This window comes from Pleurodeles waltl, chromosome 4_1 (genome assembly GCF_031143425.1).
Source record: "Pleurodeles waltl isolate 20211129_DDA chromosome 4_1, aPleWal1.hap1.20221129, whole genome shotgun sequence".
NCBI classification, from domain to species: domain Eukaryota; kingdom Metazoa; phylum Chordata; class Amphibia; order Caudata; family Salamandridae; genus Pleurodeles; species Pleurodeles waltl.
In genome coordinates, this window is record NC_090442.1 from 6,676,142 (window position 1) to 6,698,435 (window position 22,294).

Below are 22,294 nucleotides of genomic sequence, written 5' to 3' on the forward strand. Positions count from 1 at the left end.
GTGTTACCTGTGTAGTGACTAACTGTCTCACTGAGGCTCTGCTAATCAGAACCTCAGTGGTTATGCTCTCTCATTTCTTTCCAAATTGTCACTAACAGGCTAGTGACCATTTTAGTAGCAAAGATGACTACTGCAACTCTGTAACGCTGATCCTGCCGCCTTCTCGACTGTTTTCCTGGTGGTGCATGCTGTGGGGGTAGTCTGCCTCCTCTCTGCACTAGAAGCTCCGAATAAATCTCCCGTGGGTCGACGGAATCTTCCCCCTGCTACCGCAGGCACCAAAAAGCTGCATTACCGGTCCCTTGGGTCTCCTCTCAGCACAACGAGCGAGGTCCCTTGAATCCAGCAACTCTGTCCATGTGACTCCCACAGTCCAGTGACTCTTCAGTCCAAGTTTGGTGGAGGTAAGTCCTTGCCTCCCCACGCCAGACTGCATTGTTGGAAACCGCGTCTTTTGCAACTACTCCGGCTTCCGTGCACTTCCGGCGGGAATCCTTTATGCACAGCCAAGCCTGGGTCCACGGCACTCTAACCTGCATTGCACGACTTTCTTAGTTGGTCTCCGGCGACGTGGGACTCCTTTGTGCAACTTCAACGGGCACCGTTTCACGCATCCTCGTAGTGCCTGTTTCTGGCACTTCTCCGGGAGCTACCTGCTTCAGTGAGGGCTCTTTGTCTTGCTCGACGTCCCCTCTCTCTTCAGGTCCAATTTGCGACCTCCTGGTCCCTCCTGGGCCCCAGCAGCGTCCAAAAACGCCAAACGCACGATTTGCAGCTAGCAAGGCTTGTTGGTGTTCTTTGGCGGGAAAACACTTCTGCACGACTCTCCACGGCGAGATTGATCCGTCCACCAAAGGGGAAGTCTCTAGCCCTTTTCGTTCCTGCAGAAACCTCAGCTTCTTCTGTCCAGTCGAAGCTTCTTTGCACCCGCAGCTGGCATTTCCTGGGCATCTGCCCATCTCCGACTTGCTTGTGACTTTTGGACTTGGTCCCCTTGTTCCACAGGTACCCTAGATTGGAAATCCACAGTTGTTGCATTGCTGGTTTGTGTCTTTCCTGCATTATTCCTCTAACACGACTACTTTGTCCTTAGGGGAACTTTAGTGCACTTTGCACTCACTTTTCAGGGTCTTGGGGAGGGTTATTTTTCTAACTCTCACTATTTTCTAATAGTCCCAGCGACCCTCTACAAGGTCACATAGGTTTGGGGTCCATTCGTGGTTCGCATTCCACTTTTGGAGTATATGGTTTGTGTTGCCCCTATCCCTATGTTTCCCCATTGCATCCTATTGTAACTATACATTGTTTGCACTGTTTTCTAAGACTATACTGCATATTTTTGCTATTGTGTATATTTATCTTGTGTATATTTCCTATCCTCTCACTGAGGGTACACTCTAAGATACTTTGGCATATTGTCATAAAAATAAAGTACCTTTATTTTTAGTATAACTGTGTATTGTGTTTTCTTATGATATTGTGCATATGACACTAAGTGGTACTGTAGGAGCTTCACACGTCTCCTAGTTCAGCCTAAGCTGCTCTGCTAAGCTACCATTATCTATCAGCCTAAGCTGCTAGACACCCTATACACTAATAAGGGATAACTGGGCCTGGTGCAAGGTGCAAGTACCCCTTGGTACTCACTACAAGCCAGTCCAGCCTCCTACATTGGTTGTGCAGTGGTGGGATAAGTGCTTGAGACTGCTTACCACTCTTGTCATTGTACTTTTCATAAGAGAAAAATATACAAAACAAGGTCAGTGTATATACATATAGCCAAAAAGTTTTGCATTTCCTCTTTTCACTCTTTTCTAAGTGCTGAAAAGTACTCCTAAACTTTCAAAAAGTTCTTAAAGTTTAAAAAGTTTTTTTTCTGTCTTTCCAAAAAAGTTCTGAAAACTTTTTTCTCTTTTTCTATCACTTTAACTCTCTCTAAAAAATGTCTGGCACAGGCCAAAGTGTTGATCTGTCCAAACTTGCATATGACAACCTTAGCTGGAAAAGAGCAAGGAGTCTCTGTATAGAGAGAGGTTTGAGTGTAGGGAAGAATCCTTCCTTGGAACTGTTACTTAACATGCTTAGAGAACAGGATAAGGCCATAGGTGCCCCATCTGTTGAAAAAGTACCTAATAGTTCCCAATCTGATTCAGGGACTCCCCCAGGAAAAGATTCAGGAAAGAAACTTCCTAGCCTGCCCATTACTAGACAATCTAGCGTAGATGGTAATGATGATGAGCCACACCAAATAAATAGTGTTGTCTCACATCATAGCAAAAGCATTTATTCTCACCATACTGGTAGTAATGTTTCTGTAAACCAAGCTGTTAAGTTGGCTTCTGTAAGGGACAGGTCTCCTTCTGTTCATTCCCATCATAGCTCTGTTTCTAGAAATGTCCCTCCCACCAACCCTGATGACAGAATGTTAGAGAGGGAACTCAATAAGTTGAGGGTGGAACAAACCAGACTGAAGCTTAAAAAGCAACAGCTGGATTTGGATAGACAGTCTTTTGAATTAGAGAAGGAAAGACAGAAGTTGGGTTTAGATACCCATGGTGGCAGCAGCAGTATTCCCCATAGTCATCCTGCAAAAGAGCATGATTCCAGGAATCTGCACAAGATAGTTCCCCCTTATAAGGAGGGGGATGACATTAACAAGTGGTTTGCTGCACTTGAGAGGGCCTGTGTTGTACAGGATGTCCCTCAAAGGCAGTGGGCTGCTATCCTATGGCTATCATTTAGTGGAAAAGGTAGGGATAGGCTCCTTACTGTGAAATAAAATGATGCTAATAATTTCCAAGTTCTTAAGAATGCACTCCTGGATGGTTATGGCTTAACCACTGAACAGTACAGGATAAAGTTCAGAGAGACCAAAAAGGAGTCTTCACAAGACTGGGTTGATTTCATTGACCAGGCAGTGAAGGCCTTGGAGGGGTGGTTACATGGCAGTAAAGTTACTGATTATGACAGCCTGTATAACTTGATCCTGAGAGAGCATATTCTTAATAATTGTGTGTCTGATTTGTTGCACCAGTACTTGGTGGACTCTGATCTGACCTCTCCCCAAGAATTGGGAAAGAAGGCAGACAAATGGGTCAGAACAAGAGTGAACAGAAAAGTTCATACAGGGGGTGACAAAGATGGCAACAAAAAGAAGGATGGTAAGTCTTCTGACAAGGGTGGGGACAAATCTAAAAATGAGTCTTCATCAGGCCCACAAAAACACTCTGGTGGGGGTGGTGGGTCCAAATCCTCCTTTAATCAGAACAAGGAAAAGAAACCATGGTGCTATTTATGTAAAATAAAAGGCCATTGGACAACAGATCCCAGTTGTCCAAAGAAAGGCACCACAGCTCCTACCACTACAACCCCTACTGCTACACCTAGTGTCCCTACTAATAGCAGTGGTGGTGGGAGCAAACCTACTAATAGCCAATCCAAGGGAGTAGCTGGGCTCACTTTTGGTAATTTAGTTGGGGTTGGTCTGATTAGGGAGACCACAGAGGCTACTTTAGTCTCTGAAGGGGCTATTGATTTAGCCACTTTGGTTGCTTGCCCCCATAACTTGGAGAAGTACAAGCAACTAACCCTAATAAATGGTGTTGAGGTCCAGGCCTACAGGGACACAGGTGCCAGTGTCACAATGGTGATTGAGAAACTGGTGCACCCTGAACAACACATACTTGGACACCAGTACCAAGTAACCGATGCTCACAACATAACACAAAGCCACCCCATGGCTGTTGTAAATCTCAACTGGGGGGGGGTAACTGGTCCAAAGAAAGTTGTGGTAGCTTCAGATTTACCTGTAGACTGTCTATTAGGGGATGATTTGGAGACATCAGCTTGGTCAGATGTGGAGTTGGAGGCCCATGCAGCAATGCTGGGCATCCCAGGGCATATTTTTGCTTTGACAAGGGCTCAGGCCAAAAAGCAAAAAGGACAGGGAAGCTTGGATCCTGGAACAATGGACCAAGTGCTCCCTAAAGCTAGGGCTAGTAGAAGCAAACCACTTCCTACTATCCCTCCCTCTACAGTGGATTCTAATTCTGAGGAAGAAGAATTCCCTCCCTGTGCAGAACCTACACCAGAGGAGCTTGAAGCAGACACTGCTGAGCTTTTGGGTGAAGGGGGGCCTGCCAGAGAGGAGCTGAGTGTGGCACAGCAAACCTGTCCCACATTAGAGGGTCTCAGACAGCAAGCTGTCAAACAGGCTGATGGGGATGTCAGTGACTCTCACAGAGTTTACTGGGAGGACAACCTCTTGTACACTGAGCATAGGGATCCTAAACCTGGAGCTGCCAGGAGATTAGTGATTCCTCAGGAGTACAGAAAGTTCCTCCTAACACTGGCACATGACATTCCCCTAGCTGGGCACCTGGGTCAAATGAAAACTTGGGACAGATTGGTTCCATTGTTTCATTGGCCTAGGATGTCTGAGGACACAAAGGAATTTTGTAAGTCCTGTGAAACCTGTCAAGCCAGTGGCAAGACAGGTGGCACTCCAAAGGCACCCCTTATCCCACTGCCTGTGGTTGGGGTTCCCTTTGAAAGGGTAGGGGTTGACATAGTTTGCCCCCTTGACCCTCCTACTGCTTCAGGCAATAGGTTTATCTTAGTGGTAGTGGACCATGCCACAAGATATCCTGAAGCTATTCCTTTAAGGACCACTACAGCACCTGCAGTGGCAAAGGCCCTCCTGGGAATATTTTCCAGGGTGGGCTTCCCAAAGGAAGTAGTATCAGACAGAGGAAGCAATTTCATGTCTGCATACTTAAAGGCCATGTGGAAGGAGTGTGGTGTAACGTACAAGTTCACAACACCCTATCATCCACAAACAAATGGACTGGTGGAGAGATTTAATAAAACTCTCAAAGGCATGATTATGGGACTCCCTGAAAAACTCCGCAGGAGATGGGATATCCTTCTACCATGCCTCCTTTTTGCCTACAGGGAGGTACCCCGGAAAGGAGTGGGCTTCAGCCCCTTTGAACTTCTTTTTGGACACCCTGTTAGGGGTCCACTCACACTTGTAAAGGAGGGTTGGGAACAACCTTTAAAAGCTCCTAAGCAGGATATTGTGGATTATGTACTTGGCCTCAGATCAAGGATGGCTGAGTACATGAAAAAGGCCAGTAAAAACCTTCAGGCCAGCCAGGAGCTCCAGAAGCAATGGCATGATCAGAAGGCTGTTTTGGTTCAGTACCAACCAGGGCAGAAAGTGTGGGTCTTGGAGCCTGTGGCCCCAAGAGCACTCCAAGATAAGTGGAGTGGACCCCACACAATTGTTGAAAAGAAGGGTGAAGTCACCTACTTGGTTGACTTAGGCACTGCCAGGAGTCCCCTTAGGGTGCTCCATGTCAACCGCCTGAAACCCTACTATGACAGGGCTGATCTCACCCTGCTCATGGCAACAGATGAGGGACAGGAAGAAGACAGTGATCCTCTACCTGATCTCTTCTCTTCCACAGATCAAGATGCTCTTGTGGAAGGTGTAGTTTTGGCTGATTGTCTTACTGCTGAGCAGAAAGACAATTGCATAAATCTCCTAGGACAATTTTCAGAACTCTTCTCTACTGTGCCAGGCACCACTTCTTGGTGTGAGCACACTATAGATACTGGAGACAGTTTACCTGTCAAAAGTAAGATCTATAGGCAGCCTGACCATGTCAGGGACTGCATAAAGCAAGAAGTTCAGAAAATGTTGGAACTAGGAGTGGTTGAGCACTCTGACAGTCCATGGGCTTCTCCTGTGGTACTGGTACCAAAACCCAATTCTAAAGATGGAAAGAAAGAAATGCGGTTTTGTGTAGACTATAGAGGTCTCAACTTGGTAACCAAAACTGATGCTCACCCTATACCCAGGGCAGATGAGCTCATAGATACACTGGCATCTGCCAAGTATCTAAGCACTTTTGATTTGACTGCAGGGTATTGGCAGATCAAATTGTCAGAAGATGCTAAACCTAAGACTGCATTTTCTACCATTGGAGGACATTACCAGTTTACTGTAATGCCTTTTGGTTTGAAAAATGCACCTGCCACTTTTCAGAGGTTGGTGAACACAGTCCTGCAAGGGCTGGAAGCTTTCAGTGCAGCATATTTGGACGATATAGCTGTCTTTAGCTCCAGCTGGGATGATCACCTGGTCCACCTATGGAAAGTTTTGGAGGCCCTGCAAAAGGCAGGCCTCACTATCAAGGCATCAAAGTGCCAGATAGGGCAGGGTAAGGTGGTTTATCTGGGACACCTTGTTGGTGGGGAACAGATTGCACCACTTCAGGGGAAAATCCAAATTATTATTGATTGGGTTCCCCCTACCACTCAGACTCAGGTGAGAGCCTTCCTAGGCCTCACTGGGTATTACAGGAGGTTCATTAAGAACTATGGCTCCATTGCAGCCCCTCTTAATGACCTCACATCCAAGAAAATGCCTAAAGAGGTATTATGGACAGCAAGCTGTCAGAAAGCTTTTGAGGAGCTGAAGCAGGCCATGTGCTCTGCACCTGTCCTGAAAAGCCCTTGTTACTCTAAAAAATTCTATGTCCAAACTGATGCATCTGAATTAGGAGTAGGGGCAGTCCTATCACAACTTAATTCTGAGGGCCAGGATCAACCTGTTGCTTTTATTAGTAGGAGGTTGACCCCTAGAGAAAAGCGTTGGTCTGCCATTGAGAGGGAGGCCTTTGCTGTGGTCTGGGCTCTGAAGAAGTTGAGGCCATACCTGTTTGGCACTCACTTCATTGTTCAGACAGACCACAAACCTCTACTTTGGCTAAAACAAATGAAAGGTGAAAATCCTGAATTGTTGAGGTGGTCCATATCCCTACAGGGAATGGACTATACAGTGGAACATAGACCTGGGAGTAGCCACTCCAATGCAGATGGACTCTCCAGATATTTCCACTTAGACAATGAAGACTCATCAGGTCATGGCTAGTCTTATTGTCCTTCGTTTGGGGGGGGGGTTGTGTAGGAAAGTACCATCTTGCCTGGCATGTTACCCCCATTTTTCACTGTATATATGTTGTTTTAGTTGTATGTGTCACTGGGACCCTGGTAACCCAGGGCCCCAGTGCTCATAAGTGTGCCTGAATGTGTTACCTGTGTAGTGACTAACTGTCTCACTGAGGCTCTGCTAATCAGAACCTCAGTGGTTATGCTCTCTCATTTCTTTCCAAATTGTCACTAACAGGCTAGTGACCATTTTTACCAATTCACATTGGCTTACTGGAACACCCTTATAATTCCCTAGTATATGGTACTGAGGTACCCAGGGTATTGGGGTTCCAGGAGATCCCTATGGGCTGCAGCATTTCTTTTGCCACCCATAGGGAGCTCTGACAATTCTTACACAGGCCTGCCACTGCAGCCTGAGTGAAATAACGTCCACGTTATTTCACAGCCATTTTACACTGCACTTAAGTAACTTATAAGTCACCTATATGTCTAACCTTTACCTGGTAAAGGTTGGGTGCAAAGTTACTTAGTGTGAGGGCACCCTGGCACTAGCCAAGGTGCCCCCACATTGTTCAGAGCCAATTCCCTGAACTTTGTGAGTGCGGGGACACCATTACACGCGTGCACTACATATAGGTCACTACCTATATGTAGCTTCACCATGGTAACTCCGAATATGGCCATGTAACATGTCTATGATCATGGAATTGCCCCCTCTATGCCATCCTGGCATAGTTGGCACAATCCCATGAACCCAGTGGTCTGTAGCACAGACCCTGGTACTGCCAGACTGCCCTTCCTGGGGTTTCCCTGCAGCTGCTGCTGCTGCCAACCCCTCAGACAGGCAGCTGCCCTCCTGGGGTCCAGCCAGGCCTGGCCCAGGATGGCAGAACAAAGAACTTCCTCTGAGAGAGGGTGTGACACCCTCTCCCTTTGGAAAATGGTGTGAAGGCAGGGGAGGAGTAGCCTCCCCCAGCCTCTGGAAATGCTTTGTTGGGCACAGAGGTGCCCAATTCTGCATAAGCCAGTCTACACCGGTTCAGGGACCCCTTAGCCCCTGCTCTGGCGCGAAACTGGACAAAGGAAAGGGGAGTGACCACTCCCCTGACCTGCACCTCCCCTGGGAGGTGTCCAGAGCTCCTCCAGTGTGCTCCAGACCTCTGCCATCTTGGAAACAGAGGTGCTGCTGGCACACTGGACTGCTCTGAGTGGCCAGTGCCACCAGGTGACGTCAGAGACTCCTGCTGATAGGCTTCTTCAGGTGTTAGTAGCCTATCCTCTCTCCTAGGTAGCCAAACCCTCTTTTCTGGCTATTTAGGGTCTCTGTCTCTGGGGAAACTTCAGATAACGAATGCATGAGCTCAGCCGAGTTCCTCTGCATCTCTCTCTTCACCTTCTGATAAGGAATCGACTGCTGACCGCGCTGGATGCCTGCAAACCTGCAACATAGTAGCAAAGACGACTACTGCAACTCTGTAACGCTGATCCTGCCGCCTTCTCGACTGTTTTCCTGCTTGTGCATGCTGTGGGGGTAGCCTGCCTCCTCTCTGCACCAGAAGCTCCGAAGAAATCTCCCGTGGGTCGACGGAATCTTCCCCCTGCAACCGCAGGCACCAAAAAGCTGCATTACCGGTCACTTGGGTCTCCTTTCAGCACGACGAGCGAGGTCCCTCGAATCCAGCGACTCTGTCCAAGTGACCCCCACAGTCCAGTGACTCTTCAGCCCAAGTTTGGTGGAGGTAAGTCCTTGCCTCACGTCGCTGGGCTGCATTGCTGGGAACTGCAACTTTGCAGCTACTCCGGCCCCTGTGCACTTCCGGCAGAAATCCTTTGTGCACAGCCAAGCCTGTGTCCACGGCACTCTAACCTGCATTGCACGACTTTCTAAGTTGGTCTCCGGCGACGTGGGACTCCTTTGTGCAACTTCGGCGAGCACCGTTTCACGCATCCTCGTAGTGCCTGTTTCTGGCACTTCTTTGGGTGCTACCTGCTTCAGTGAGGGCTCTTTGCTTGCTTGACGTCCCCTATCTCTTCAGGTCCAATTTGCGACATCCTGGTCCCTTCTGGGCCCCAGCAGCATCCAAAAACGCCAAACGCACGATTTGCAGCTAGCAAGGCTTGTTGGCATTCTTTCGGCGGGAAAACAATTCTGCACGACTCTCCACGGCGAGAGGGATCCGTCCACTAAAGGGGAAGTCTCTAGCCCTTTTCGTTCCTGCAGAAACTTCAGCTTCTTCTGTCCAGTCGAAGCTTCTTTGCACCCGCAGCTGGCATTTCCTGGGCATCTGCCCATCTCCGACTTGCTTGTGACTTTTGGACTTGGTCCCCTTGTTCCACAGGTACTCTAGATTGGAAATCCACAGTTGTTGCATTGCTGGTTTGTGTCTTTCCTGCATTATTCCTCTAACACGACTACTTTGTCCTTAGGGGAACTTTAGTGCACTTTGCACTCACTTTTCAGGGTCTTGGGGAGGGTTATTTTTCTAACTCTCACTATTTTCTAATAGTCCCAGCGACCCTCTACAAGGTCACATAGGTTTGGGGTCCATTCGTGGTTCGCATTCCACTTTTGGAGTATATGGTTTGTGTTGCCCCTATCCCTATGTTTCCCCATTGCATCCTATTGTAACTATACATTGTTTGCACTGTTTTCTAAGACTATACTGCATATTTTTGCTATTGTGTATATATATCTTGTGTATATTTCCTATCCTCTCACTGAGGGTACACTCTAAGATACTTTGGCATATTGTCATAAAAATAAAGTACCTTTATTTTTAGTATAACTGTGTATTGTGTTTTCTTATGATATTGTGCATATGACACTAAGTGGTACTGTAGTAGCTTCACACGTCTCCTAGTTCAGCCTAAGCTGCTCTGCTAAGCTACCATTATCTATCAGCCTAAGCTGCTAGACACCCTATACACTAATAAGGGATAACTGGGCCTGGTGCAAGGTGCAAGTACCCCTTGGTACTCACTACAAGCCAGTCCAGCCTCCTACAGTCACTACACAGGTAACACATTCAGGCACACTTATGAGCACTGGGGCCCTGGAGAACAGGGTCCCAGTGACACATACAACTAAAACAACATATATACAGTGAAAAATGGGGGTAACATGCCAGGCAAGATGGTACTTTCCTACACAACCCCCCCCTAAACGAAGGACAATAAGACTAGCCATGACCTGATGAGTCTTCATTGTCTAAGTGGAAATATCTGGAGAGTCCATCTGCATTGGAGTGGCTACTTCCAGGTCTATGTTCCACTGTATAGTCCATTCCCTGTAGGGATATGGACCACCTCAACAATTTTGGATTTTCACCTTTCATTTGTTTTAGCCAAAGTAGAGGTTTGTGGTCTGTCTGAACAATGAAGTGAGTGCCAAACAGGTATGGCCTCAACTTCTTCAGAGCCCAGACCACAGCAAAGGCCTCCCTCTCTATGGCAGGCCAACGCTTTTCTCTAGGGGTCAACCTCCTACTAATAAAAGCAACAGGTTGATCCTGGCCCTCAGAATTAAGTTGTGATAGGACTGCCCCTACTCCTAATTCAGATGCATCAGTCTGGACATAGAATTTTTTAGAGTAACAAGGGCTTTTCAGGACAGGTGCGGAGCACATGGCCTGCTTCAGCTCCTCAAAAGCTTTCTGACAGTTTGCTGTCCATAATACCTTTTTAGGCATTTTCTTGGATGTGAGGTCATTAAGAGGGGCTGCAATGGAGCCATAGTTCTTAATGAACCTCCTGTAATACCCAGTGAGGCCTAGGAAAGCTCTCACCTGAGTCTGTGTAGTAGGGGGAACCCAATCAATAATTGTTTGGATTTTCCCCTGAAGTGGTGCAATCTGTTCCCCACCAACAAGGTGTCCCAGATAAACCACCTTACCCTGCCCTATCTGGCACTTTGAAGCCTTGATAGTGAGGCCTGCCTTTTGCAGGGCCTCCAAAACTTTCCATAGGTGGACCAGGTGATCATCCCAGCTGGAGCTAAAGACAGCTATATCGTCCAAATATGCTGCACTGAACGCTTCCAGCCCTTGCAGGACTGTGTTCACCAACCTCTGAAAAGTGGCAGGTGCATTTTTCAATCCAAAAGGCATTACAGTGAACTGGTAATGTCCTCCAATGGTTGAAAATGCAGTTTTATGTTTAGCATCTTCTGACAATTTGATCTGCCAATACCCTGCAGTCAAGTCAAAAGTGCTTAGATACTTGGCAGATACCAGTGTATCTATGAGCTCATCTGCCCTGGGTATAGGGTGAGCATCAGTTTTGGTTACCAAGTTGAGACCTCTGTAGTCTACACAAAACCGCATTTCCTTCTTTCCATCCTTGGAATGAGGTTTTGGTACCAGTACCACAGGAGAAGCCCATGGACTTTCAGAGTGCTCAACCACTCCCAGTTCTAACATTTTCTGCACCTCTTGCTTTATGCAGTCCCTGACACAGTCAGGCTGCCTATAGATCTTACTTTTGACAGGCAAGCTGTCTCCATTATCTATAGTGTGCTCACACCAAGAAGTGGTACCTGGCACAGTAGAGAAGAGTTCAGAGAATTGATCTAGGAGATTTATGCAATGGTCTTTCTGCTCAGCAGTAAGACAATCAGCCAAAACTACACCTTCCACAAGAGCATCTTGTTCTGTGGAAGAGAAGAGATCAGGAAGAGGATCACTGTCTTCTTCATGTCCCTCATCAGTTGCCATGAGCAGGGTGAGATCAGCCCTGTCATAGTAGGGTTTCAGGCGGTTGACATGGAGCACCCTAAGGGGACTCCTGGCAGTGCCTAAGTCAACCAAGTAGGTGACTTCACCCTTTTTCTCAACAATTGTGTGTGGTCCACTCCATTTATCTTGGAGTGCTCTTGGGGCCACAGGCTCCAAGACCCACACTTTCTGCCCTGGTTGGTACTGAACCAAAACAGCCTTCTAATCATGCCATTGCTTCTGGAGCTCTTGGCTGGCCTGAAGGTTTTTAATGGCCTTTTTCATATACTCAGCCATCCTTGATCTGAGGCCAAGTACATAGTCCACAACATCTTGTTTTGGAGCTTTTAAAGGTTGTTCCCAACCCTCCTTGACAAGTGTGAGTGGACCCCTAACAGGGTGTCCAAAAAGAAGTTCAAAGGGGCTGAAGCCCACTCCTTTCTGGGGTACCTCCCTGTAGGCAAAAAGGAGGCATGGTAACAGGATATCCCATCTCCTGCGGAGTTTTTCAGGGAGACCCATAATCATGCCTTTGAGAGTTTTGTTAAATCTCTCCACCAGTCCATTAGTTTGTGGATGATAGGGTGTAGGTAGTGAACTTATAAGTCACACCACACTCCTTCCACATGGCCTTTAAGTATGCAGACATGAAATTGCTTCCCCTGTCTGATACTACTTCCTTTGGGAAGCCCACCCTGGAAATTATTCCCAAGAGGGCCTTTGCCACTGCAGGTGCTGTAGTGGTCCTTAAAGGAATTGCTTCAGGATATCTTGTGGCATGGTCCACTACCACCAAGATAAACCTATTGCCTGAAGCAGTAGGAGGGTCAAGGGGGCCAACTATGTCAACCCCTACCCTTTCAAAGGGAACCCCAACCACAGGCAGTGGGATAAGGGGTGCCTTTGGTGTGCCACCTGTCTTGCCACTGGCTTGACAGGTTTCACAGGACTTACAAAAATCTTTTGTGTCCTTAGACATCCTAGGCCAATGAAACAAGGGAACAAGCCTGTCCCAAGTTTTCATTTGTCCCAGATGCCCAGCTAGGGGAATGTCGTGGGCTAGAGTTAGGAGGAACTTTCTGTACTCCTGAGGAATCACAAATCTCCTGGCAGCTCCAGGTTTAGGATCCCTTGCCTCAGTGTACAAGAGGTTGTCCTCCCAGTAAACTCTGTGAGAGTCACTGACATCCCCATTAGCCTGTTTGACAGGTTGCTGTCTTAGACCCTCTAATGTGGGACAGGTTTGCTGTGCCACACTCAGCTCCTCCCTGGCAGGCCCCCCTTCACCCAAAAGCTCAGCAGTGTCTGCTTCCAGCTCCTCTGGTGAAGGTTCTACACAGGGTGGGAATTCTTCTTGCTCTGAAGTTGAATCCACTGTAGAGGGAGGGATAGTAGGAAGTGTTTTGCTTCTACTAGCCCTAGCTTTAGGGAGCACTTGGTCCATTGTTCCAGGATCCAAGCTTCCCTGTCCTTTTTGCTTTTTGGCCTGAGCCCTGGTTAAAGCAAAAATATGCCCTGGGATGCCCAGCATTGCTGCATGGGCCTCCCACTCCACATCTGACCAAGCTGATGTCTCCAAATCATTTCCTAGTAGACAGTCTACAGGTAAATCTGTGGCTACCACAACTTTCTTTGGACCAGTAACCCCCCCCAGTTGAGATTTACAACAGCCATGGGGTGGCTAAGTGTGTTGTTGTGAGCATTGGTTACTTGGTACTGGTGACCAAGTAGGTGTTGTTCAGGGTGGACCAGTTTCTCTATGACCATAGTCACACTGGCACCAGTGTCCCTGTAGGCCTGAACCTCAACACCATTTATTAGGGGTAGCTGCTTGTACTTATCCATATTAAGGGGACAAGCAACTAAGGTGGCTAGATCAATAGCCCCATCAGAGAATAACACAGCCTCTGTGGTCTCCCTAACAAGACCAACCCCAACTAAGTTACCAATAGTGAGCCCAGCTACTCCCTTGGATTGTCTATTAGTAGGTTTGCTCCCACCACCACTGCTATTAGTAGGGACACTAGGTGTAGCAGTAGGGGTTGTAGTGGTAGGAGGCTTGGTGCTTTTCTTTGGACAACTGGGATCTGTTGTCCAATGGCCTTTTACTTTCCATAAATAGCACCATGGTTTCTTTTCTTTGTTTTGATTAAAAGAGGATTTGGGCCCACCACCCCCACCAGAGTGTTTTTGTGGGCCTGATGAAGACTAATTTTTAGATTTGTCCCCACCTTTGTCTGAAGACTTACCATCCTTCTTTTTGTTGCCATCTTTGTCACCCCCTGTATGAACTTTTCTGTTCACCCTTGTTCTGACCCATTTGTCTGCCTTCTTTCCCAATTCTTGGGGAGAGGTCAGATCAGAGTCCACCAAGTACTGGTGCAACAAATCAGACACACAATTATTAAGAATATGCTCTCTCAGGATCAAGTTATACAGGCTTTCAAAATCAGTAACTTTACTGCCATGTAACCACCCCTCCAAGGCCTTCACTGAATGGTCAATGAAATCAACCCAGTCTTGTGAAGACTCCTTTTTGGTCTCTCTGAACTTTATCCTGTATTGTTCAGTGGTTAAGCCATAACCATCCAGGAGTGCATTCTTAAGAACTGTAAAATTATTGGCATCACTTTCTTTCACAGTAAGGAGCCTATCCCTACCTTTTCCACTAAATGATAGCCATAGGATAGCAGCCCACTGCCTTTGAGGGACATCCTGTACAACACAGGCCCTCTCAAGTGCAGCAAACCACTTGTTAATGTCATTCCCCTCCTTATAAGGGGGAACTATCTTGTGCAGATTCCTGGAATCATGCTCTTTTGCAGGATGACTATGGGGAATACTGCTGCTGCCACCATGGGTTTCAAAACCCAACTTCTGTCTTTCCTTCTCTAATTCTAAAGACTGTCTATCCAAATCCAGCTGTTGCTTCTTAAGCTTCAGTCTGGTTTGCTCCACCCTCAACTTATTGAGTTCCCTTTCTAACAATCTGTCATCAGGGTTGGTGGGAGGGACATTCCTAGATACAGAGGTATGATGGGAATGAACAGAAGGAGACCTGTCCCTTACAGAGGGCACCCTAACAGCTTGGCTGACAGTGTAATGTGAGAGCACATCATCTGTATGATGTGACTCCACCTCAGTAACAACTATGCTAGACTGTCTTGTAATGGGCAGGCTAAGTAGTTTCTTTCCTGAACCTTTTCCTGGGGGAGTCCCTGGATCAGATTGGGAACCATTAGCTACTTTCTCAACAGATGGGGCACTTTTAGCCTTATCTTGTTCTCTAAGCATGTTAAGTAACAATTCCAAGGAAGGATTCTTCCCTACACTCAAACCTCTCTCTATGCAGAGACTCCTTGCTCCTTTCCAGCTAAGGTGATCATATGCAATCTTAGACAGGTCAACATTTTGGCCTGTGCCAGACATTTTTAGAGAGAGTTAAAGTGATAGAAAAAGAGAAAAAAGTTTTCAGAACTTTTTAGAAAGACAGAAAAAAACTTTTTAAACTTTTAAGAACTTTTTGAAAGTTTAGAAGTACTTTTCAGCACTTTAGAAAAGAGTGAAAAGAGGAAATGCAAAACTTTTTAGCTATGTGTACACACACTGAACTTGTTTTGTATATTTTTCTCTTATGAAAAGTACAATGACAAGAGTGGTAAGTAGTCTCAAAGCACTTATCCCACCGCTGCACAACCAATGTAGGAGGCTGGACTGGCTTGTAGTGAGTACCAAGGGGTACTTGCACCTTGCACCGGGCCCAGTTATCCCTTATTAGTGTATAGGGTGTCTAGCAGCTTAGGCTGATAGATAATGGTAGCTTAGCAGAGCAGCTTAGGCTGAACTAGGAGACGAGTGAAGATCCTACAGTACCACAAGTGTCACTTGCACAATATCATAAGAAAACACAATACACAGTTATACTAAAAATAAAGGTACTTTATTTTTATGACAATATGCCAAAGTATCTTAGAGTGTACCCTCAGTGAGAGGATAGCAAATATACACAAGTTATATGTACACAATACCAAAAATATGCAGTATAGTCTTAGAAAACAGTACAAACAATGTATAGTTACAATAGGATGCAATGGGGACACATAGGGATAGGGGCAACACAAACCATATACTCCAAAAGTGGAATGCGAACCACGAATGGACCCCAAACCTATGTGACCTTATAGAGGGTCGCTGGGACTATTAGAAAATAGTGAGAGTTAGAAAAATAGCCCTCCCCAAGACCCTGAAAAGTGAGTGCAAAGTGCACTGAAGTTCCCCAAAGGACAAAGAAGTCGTGATAGGGGAATAATGCAGGAAAGACACAAACCAGCAATGCAACAATGATGGATTTCCAATCTAGGGTACCTGTGGAACAAGTGGACCAAGTCCAAAAGTCACAAGCAAGTCGGAGATGGGCAGATGCCCAGGAAATGCCAGCTGTGGGTGCAAAGAAGCTTCTACTGGACAGAAGAAGCTGAGGTTTCTGCAAGAACGAAAAGGGCTAGAGACTTCCCCTTTGGTGGACGGATCCCACTCGCCGTGTAGAGTTGTGCAAAATTGTTTTCCCACCAAAAGAACGCCAACAAGCCTTGCTAGCTGCAAATCGTGCGGTTTGCGTTTTTGGATGCTGCTATGGCCCAGGAAGGACCAGGATATCGCAAATTGCGTCAGGAGAGAGAGGGGACACCGAGCAAGACAAGGAGCCCTCTCAGCAGCAGGTAGCTCCCAGAGAAGTGCCAGAAACAGGCACTACAAGGATGCGTGAAATGGTGCTCACCCGAAGTTACACAAAGGAGTCCCACATCGCCGGAGACCAACTTAGAAAGTCGTGCAATGCAGGTTAGAGTGCCGTGGACCCAGGCTTGGCTGTGCACAAAGGATTTCCGCCGGAAGTGCACAGGGGCCGGAGTAGTTGCAAAAGACGCGGTTTCCAACAATGCAGTCTAGCGTGGGGAGGCAAGGACTTACCTCCACCAAACTTGGACTGAAGAGTCACTGGACTGTGGGAGTCACTTGGACAGAGTTGCTGGATTCAAGGGACCTCGCTCGTTGTGCTGAGAGGAGACCCAAGGGACCGGTAATGCAGCTTTTTGGTGCCTGCGGTTGCAGGGGGAAGATTCCGTCGACCCACGGGAGATTTCTTCGGAGCTTCTAGTGCAGAGAGGAGGCAGGCTACCCCCACAGCATGCACCACCAGGAAAACAGTCGAGAAGGCGGCAGGATCAGCGTTACAGAGTTGCAGTAGTCGTCTTTGCTACTATGTTGCAGTTGTGCAGGCTTTCAGCGCGGTCAGCAGTCGATTCCTTGGCAGAAGGTGAAGAGAGAGATGCAGAGGAACTCTGATGAGCTCTTGCATTCGTTATCTAAAGTTTCCCCAGAGACAGAGACCCTAAATAGCCAGAAAATAGGGTTTGGCTACCTAGGAGAGAGGATAGGCTACTAACACCTGAAGGAGCCTATCAGAAGGAGTCTCTGACGTCACCTGGTGGCACTGGCCACTCAGAGCAGTCCAGTGTGCAAGCAGCACCTCTGTTTCCAAGATGGCAGAGGTCTGGAGCACACTGGAGGAGCTCTTGACACCTCCCAGGGGAGGTGTAGGTCAGGGGAGTGGTCACTCCCCTTTCCTTTGTCCAGTTTCGCGCCAGAGCAGGGCTAAGGGGTCCCCTGAACCGGTGTAGACTGGCTTATGCAGAATTGGGCACATCTGTGCCCATGAAAGCATTTCCAGAGGCTGAGGGAGGCTACTCCTCCCCTGCCTTCACACCATTTTCCAAAGGGAGAGGGTGTAACACCCTCTCTCAGAGGAAGTCCTTTGTTCTGCCATCCTGGGACAAGCCTGGCTTGACCCCAGGGGGGCAGAAACCTGTCTGAGGGGTTGGCAGCAGCAGCAGCTGCAGTGAAACCCCAGGAAAGGCAGTTTGGCAGTACCAGGGTCTGTGCTACAGACCACTGGGATCATGGAATTGTGCCAACAATGCCAGGATGGCATAGAGGGGGCAATTCCATGATCTTAGACATGTTACATGGCCATATTCGGAGTTACCATTGTGAAGCTACATATAGGCAGTGACCTATATGTAGTGCACGCATGTAATGGTGTCCCCGCACTCACAAAGTCCGGGGAATTGGCCCTGAACAATGTGGGGGCACCTTGGCTAGTGCCAGGGTGCCCTCACACTAAGTAACTTTGGACCTAACCTTTACCAGGTAAAGGTTAGACATATAGGTGACTTATAAGTTACTTAGGTGCAGTGTAAAATGGCTGTGAAATAACGTGGACATTATTTCACTCAGGCTGCAGTGGCAGGCCTGTGTAAGAATTGTCAGAGCTCCCTATGGGTGGCAAAAGAAATGCTGCAGCCCATAGGGATCTCCTGGAACCCCAATACCCTGGGTACCTCAGTACCATATACTAGGGAATTATAAGGGTGTTCCAGTAAGCCAATGTAAATTGGTAAAATTGGTCACTAGCCTGTTAGTGACAATTTGAAAGAAATGAGAGAGCATAACCACTGAGGTTCTGATTAGCAGAGCCTCAGTGAGACAGTTAGTCACTACACAGGTAACACATTCAGGCACACTTATGAGCACTGGGGCCCTGGAGAACAGGGTCCCAGTGACACATACAACTAAAACAACATATATACAGTGAAAAATGGGGGTAACATGCCAGGCAAGATGGTACTTTCCTACACAACCCCCACCCAAACGAAGGACAATAAGACTAGCCATGACCTGATGAGTCTTCATTGTCTAAGTGGAAATATCTGGAGAGTCCATCTGCATTGGAGTGGCTACTTCCAGGTCTATGTTCCACTGTATAGTCCATTCCCTGTAGGGATATGGACCACCTCAACAATTTTGGATTTTCACCTTTCATTTGTTTTAGCCAAAGTAGAGGTTTGTGGTCTGTCTGAACAATGAAGTGAGTGCCAAACAGGTATGGCCTCAACTTCTTCAGAGCCCAGACCACAGCAAAGGCCTCCCTCTCTATGGCACGCCAACGCTTTTCTCTAGGGGTCAACCTCCTACTAATAAAAGCAACAGGTTGATCCTGGCCCTCAGAATTAAGTTGTGATAGGACTGCCCCTACTCCTAATTCAGATGCATCAGTCTGGACATAGAATTTTTTTAGAGTAACAAGGGCTTTTCAGGACAGGTGCAGAGCACATGGCCTGCTTCAGCTCCTCAAAAGCTTTCTGACAGTTTGCTGTCCATAATACCTTTTTAGGCATTTTCTTGGATGTGAGGTCATTAAGAGGGGCTGCAATGGAGCCATAGTTCTTAATGAACCTCCTGTAATACCCAGTGAGGCCTAGGAAAGCTCTCACTTGAGTCTGTGTAGTAGGGGGAACCCAATCAATAATTGTTTGGATTTTCCCCTGAAGTGGTGCAATCTGTTCCCCACCAACAAGGTGTCCCAGATAAACCACCTTACCCTGCCCTATCTGGCACTTTGAAGCCTTGATAGTGAGGCCTGCCTTTTGCAGGGCCTCCAAAACTTTCCATAGGTGGACCAGGTGATCATCCCAGCTGGAGCTAAAGACAGCTATATCGTCCAAATATGCTGCACTGAACGCTTCCAGCCCTTGCAGGACTGTGTTCACCAACCTCTGAAAAGTGGCAGGTGCATTTTTCAATCCAAAAGGCATTACAGTGAACTGGTAATGTCCTCCAATGGTTGAAAATGCAGTTTTAGGTTTAGCATCTTCTGACAATTTGATCTGCCAATACCCTGCAGTCAAGTCAAAAGTGCTTAGATACGTGGCAGATGCCAGTGTATCTATGAGCTCATCTGCCCTTGGTATAGGGTGAGCATCAGTTTTGGTTACCAAGTTGAGACCTCTGTAGTCTACACAAAACCGCATTTCCTTCTTTCCATCCTTGGAATGAGGTTTTGGTACCAGTACCACAGGAGAAGCCCATGGACTTTCCGAGTGCTCAACCACTCCCAGTTCTAACATTTTCTGCACCTCTTGCTTTATGAAGTCCCTGACATAGTCAGGCTGCCTATAGATCTTACTTTTGACAGGCAAGCTGTCTCCAGTATCTATAGTGTGCTCACACCAAGAAGTGGTACCTGGCACAGTAGAGAAGAGTTCAGAGAATTGATCTAGGAGATTTATGCAATGGTCTTTCTGCTCAGCAGTAAGACAATCAGCCAAAACTACACCTTCCACAAGAGCATCTTGTTCTGTGGAAGAGAAGAGATCAGGAAGAGGATCACTGTTTTCTTCATGTCCCTCATCAGTTGCCATGAGCAGGGTGAGATCAGCCCTGTCATAGTAGGGTTTCAGGCGGTTGACATGGAGCACCCTAAGGGGACTCCTGGCAGTGCCTAAGTCAACCAAGTAGGTGACTTCACCCTTTTTCTCAACAATTGTGTGTGGTCCACTCCATTTATCTTGGAGTGCTCTTGGGGCCACAGGCTCCAAAACCCACACTTTCTGCCCTGGTTGGTACTGAACCAAAACAGCCTTCTGATCATGCCATTGCTTCTGGAGCTCTTGGCTGGCCTGAAGGTTTTTACTGTCCTTTTTCATATACTCAGCCATCCTTGATCTGAGGCCAAGTACATAGTCCACAACATCTTGTTTTGGAGCTTTTAAAGGTTGTTCCCAACCCTCCTTGACAAGTGTGAGTGGACCCCTAACAGGGTGTCCAAAAAGAAGTTCAAAGGGGCTGAAGCCCACTCCTTTCTGGGGTACCTCCCTGTAGGCAAGAAGGAGGCATGGTAACAAGATATCCCATCTCCTGCGGAGTTTTTCAGGGAGACCCATAATCATGCCTTTGAGAGTTTTGTTAAATCTCTCCACCAGTCCATTAGTTTGTGGATGATAGGGTGTAGTGAACTTATAAGTCACACCACACTCCTTCCACATGGCCTTTAAGTATGCAGACATGAAATTGCTTCCCCTGTCTGATACTACTTCCTTTGGGAAGCCCACCCTGGAAAATATTCCCAAGAGGGCCTTTGCCACTGCAGGTGCTGTAGTGGTCCTTAAAGGAATTGCTTCAGGATATCTTGTGGCATGGTCCACTACCACCAAGATAAACCTATTGCCTGAAGCAGTAGGAGGGTCAAGGGGGCCAACTATGTCAACCCCTACCCTTTCAAAGGGAACCCCAACCACAGGCAGTGGGATAAGGGGTGCCTTTGGGGTGCCACCTGTCTTGCCACTGGCTTGACAGGTTTTACAGGACTTACAAAAATCTTTTGTGTCCTCAGACATCCTAGGCCAATGAAACAAGGGAACAAGCCTGTCCCAAGTTTTCATTTGTCCCAGATGCCCAGCTAGGGGAATGTCGTGGGCTAGAGTTAGGAGGAACTTTCTGTACTCCTGAGGAATCACTAATCTCCTGGCAGCTCCAGGTTTAGGATCCCTTGCCTCAGTGTACAAGAGGTTGTCCTCCCAGTAAACTCTGTGAGAGTCACTGACATCCCCATTAGCCTGTTTGACAGCTTGCTGTCTTAGACCCTCTAATGTGGGACAGGTTTGCTGTGCCACACTCAGCTCCTCCCTGGCAGGCCCCCCTTCACCCAAAAGCTCAGCAGTGTCTGCTTCCAGCTCCTCTGGTGAAGGTTCTACACAGGGTGGGAATTCTTCTTCCTCTGAAGTTGAATCCACTGTAGAGGGAGGGATAGTAGGAAGTGTTTTGCTTCTACTAGCCCTAGCTTTAGGGAGCACTTGGTCCATTGTTCCAGGATCCAAGCTTCCCTGTCCTTTTTGCTTTTTGGCCTGAGCCCTGGTTAAAGCAAAAATATGCCCTGGGATGCCCAGCATTGCTGCATGGGCCTCCAACTCCACATCTGACCAAGCTGATGTCTCCAAATCATTTCCTAGTAGACAGTCTACAGGTAAATCTGTGGCTACCACAACTTTCTTTGGACCAGTAACCCCCCCCCCCCAGTTGAGATTTACAACAGCCATGGGGTGGCTAAGTGTGTTGTTGTGAGCATCGGTTACTTGGTACTGGTGACCAAGTAGGTGTTGTTCAGGGTGGACCAGTTTCTCTATGACCATAGTCACACTGGCACCAGTGCCCCTGTAGGCCTGAACCTCAACACCATTTATTAGGGGTAGCTGCTTGTACTTATCCATATTAAGGGGACAAGCAACTAAGGTGGCTAGATCAATAGCCCCCTCAGAGACTAACACAGCCTCTGTGGTCTCCCTAACAAGACCAACCCCAACTAAGTTACCAATAGTGAGCCCAGCTACTCCCTTGGATTGGCTATTAGTAGGTTTGCTCCCACCACCACTGCTATTAGTAGGGACACTAGGTGTAGCAGTAGGGGTTGTAGTGGTAGGAGGCTTGGTGCTTTTCTTTGGACAACTGGGATCTGTTGTCCAATGGCCTTTTACTTTACATAAATAGCACCATGGTTTCTTTTCTTTGTTTTGATTAAAAGAGGATTTGGGCCCACCACCCCCACCAGAGTGTTTTTGTGGGCCTGATGAAGACTCATTTTTAGATTTGTCCCCACCCTTGTCTGAAGACTTACCATCCTTCTTTTTGTTGCCATCTTTGTCACCCCCTGTATGAACTTTTCTGTTCACCCTTGTTCTGACCCATTTGTCTGCCTTCTTTCCCAATTCTTGGGGAGAGGTCAGATCAGA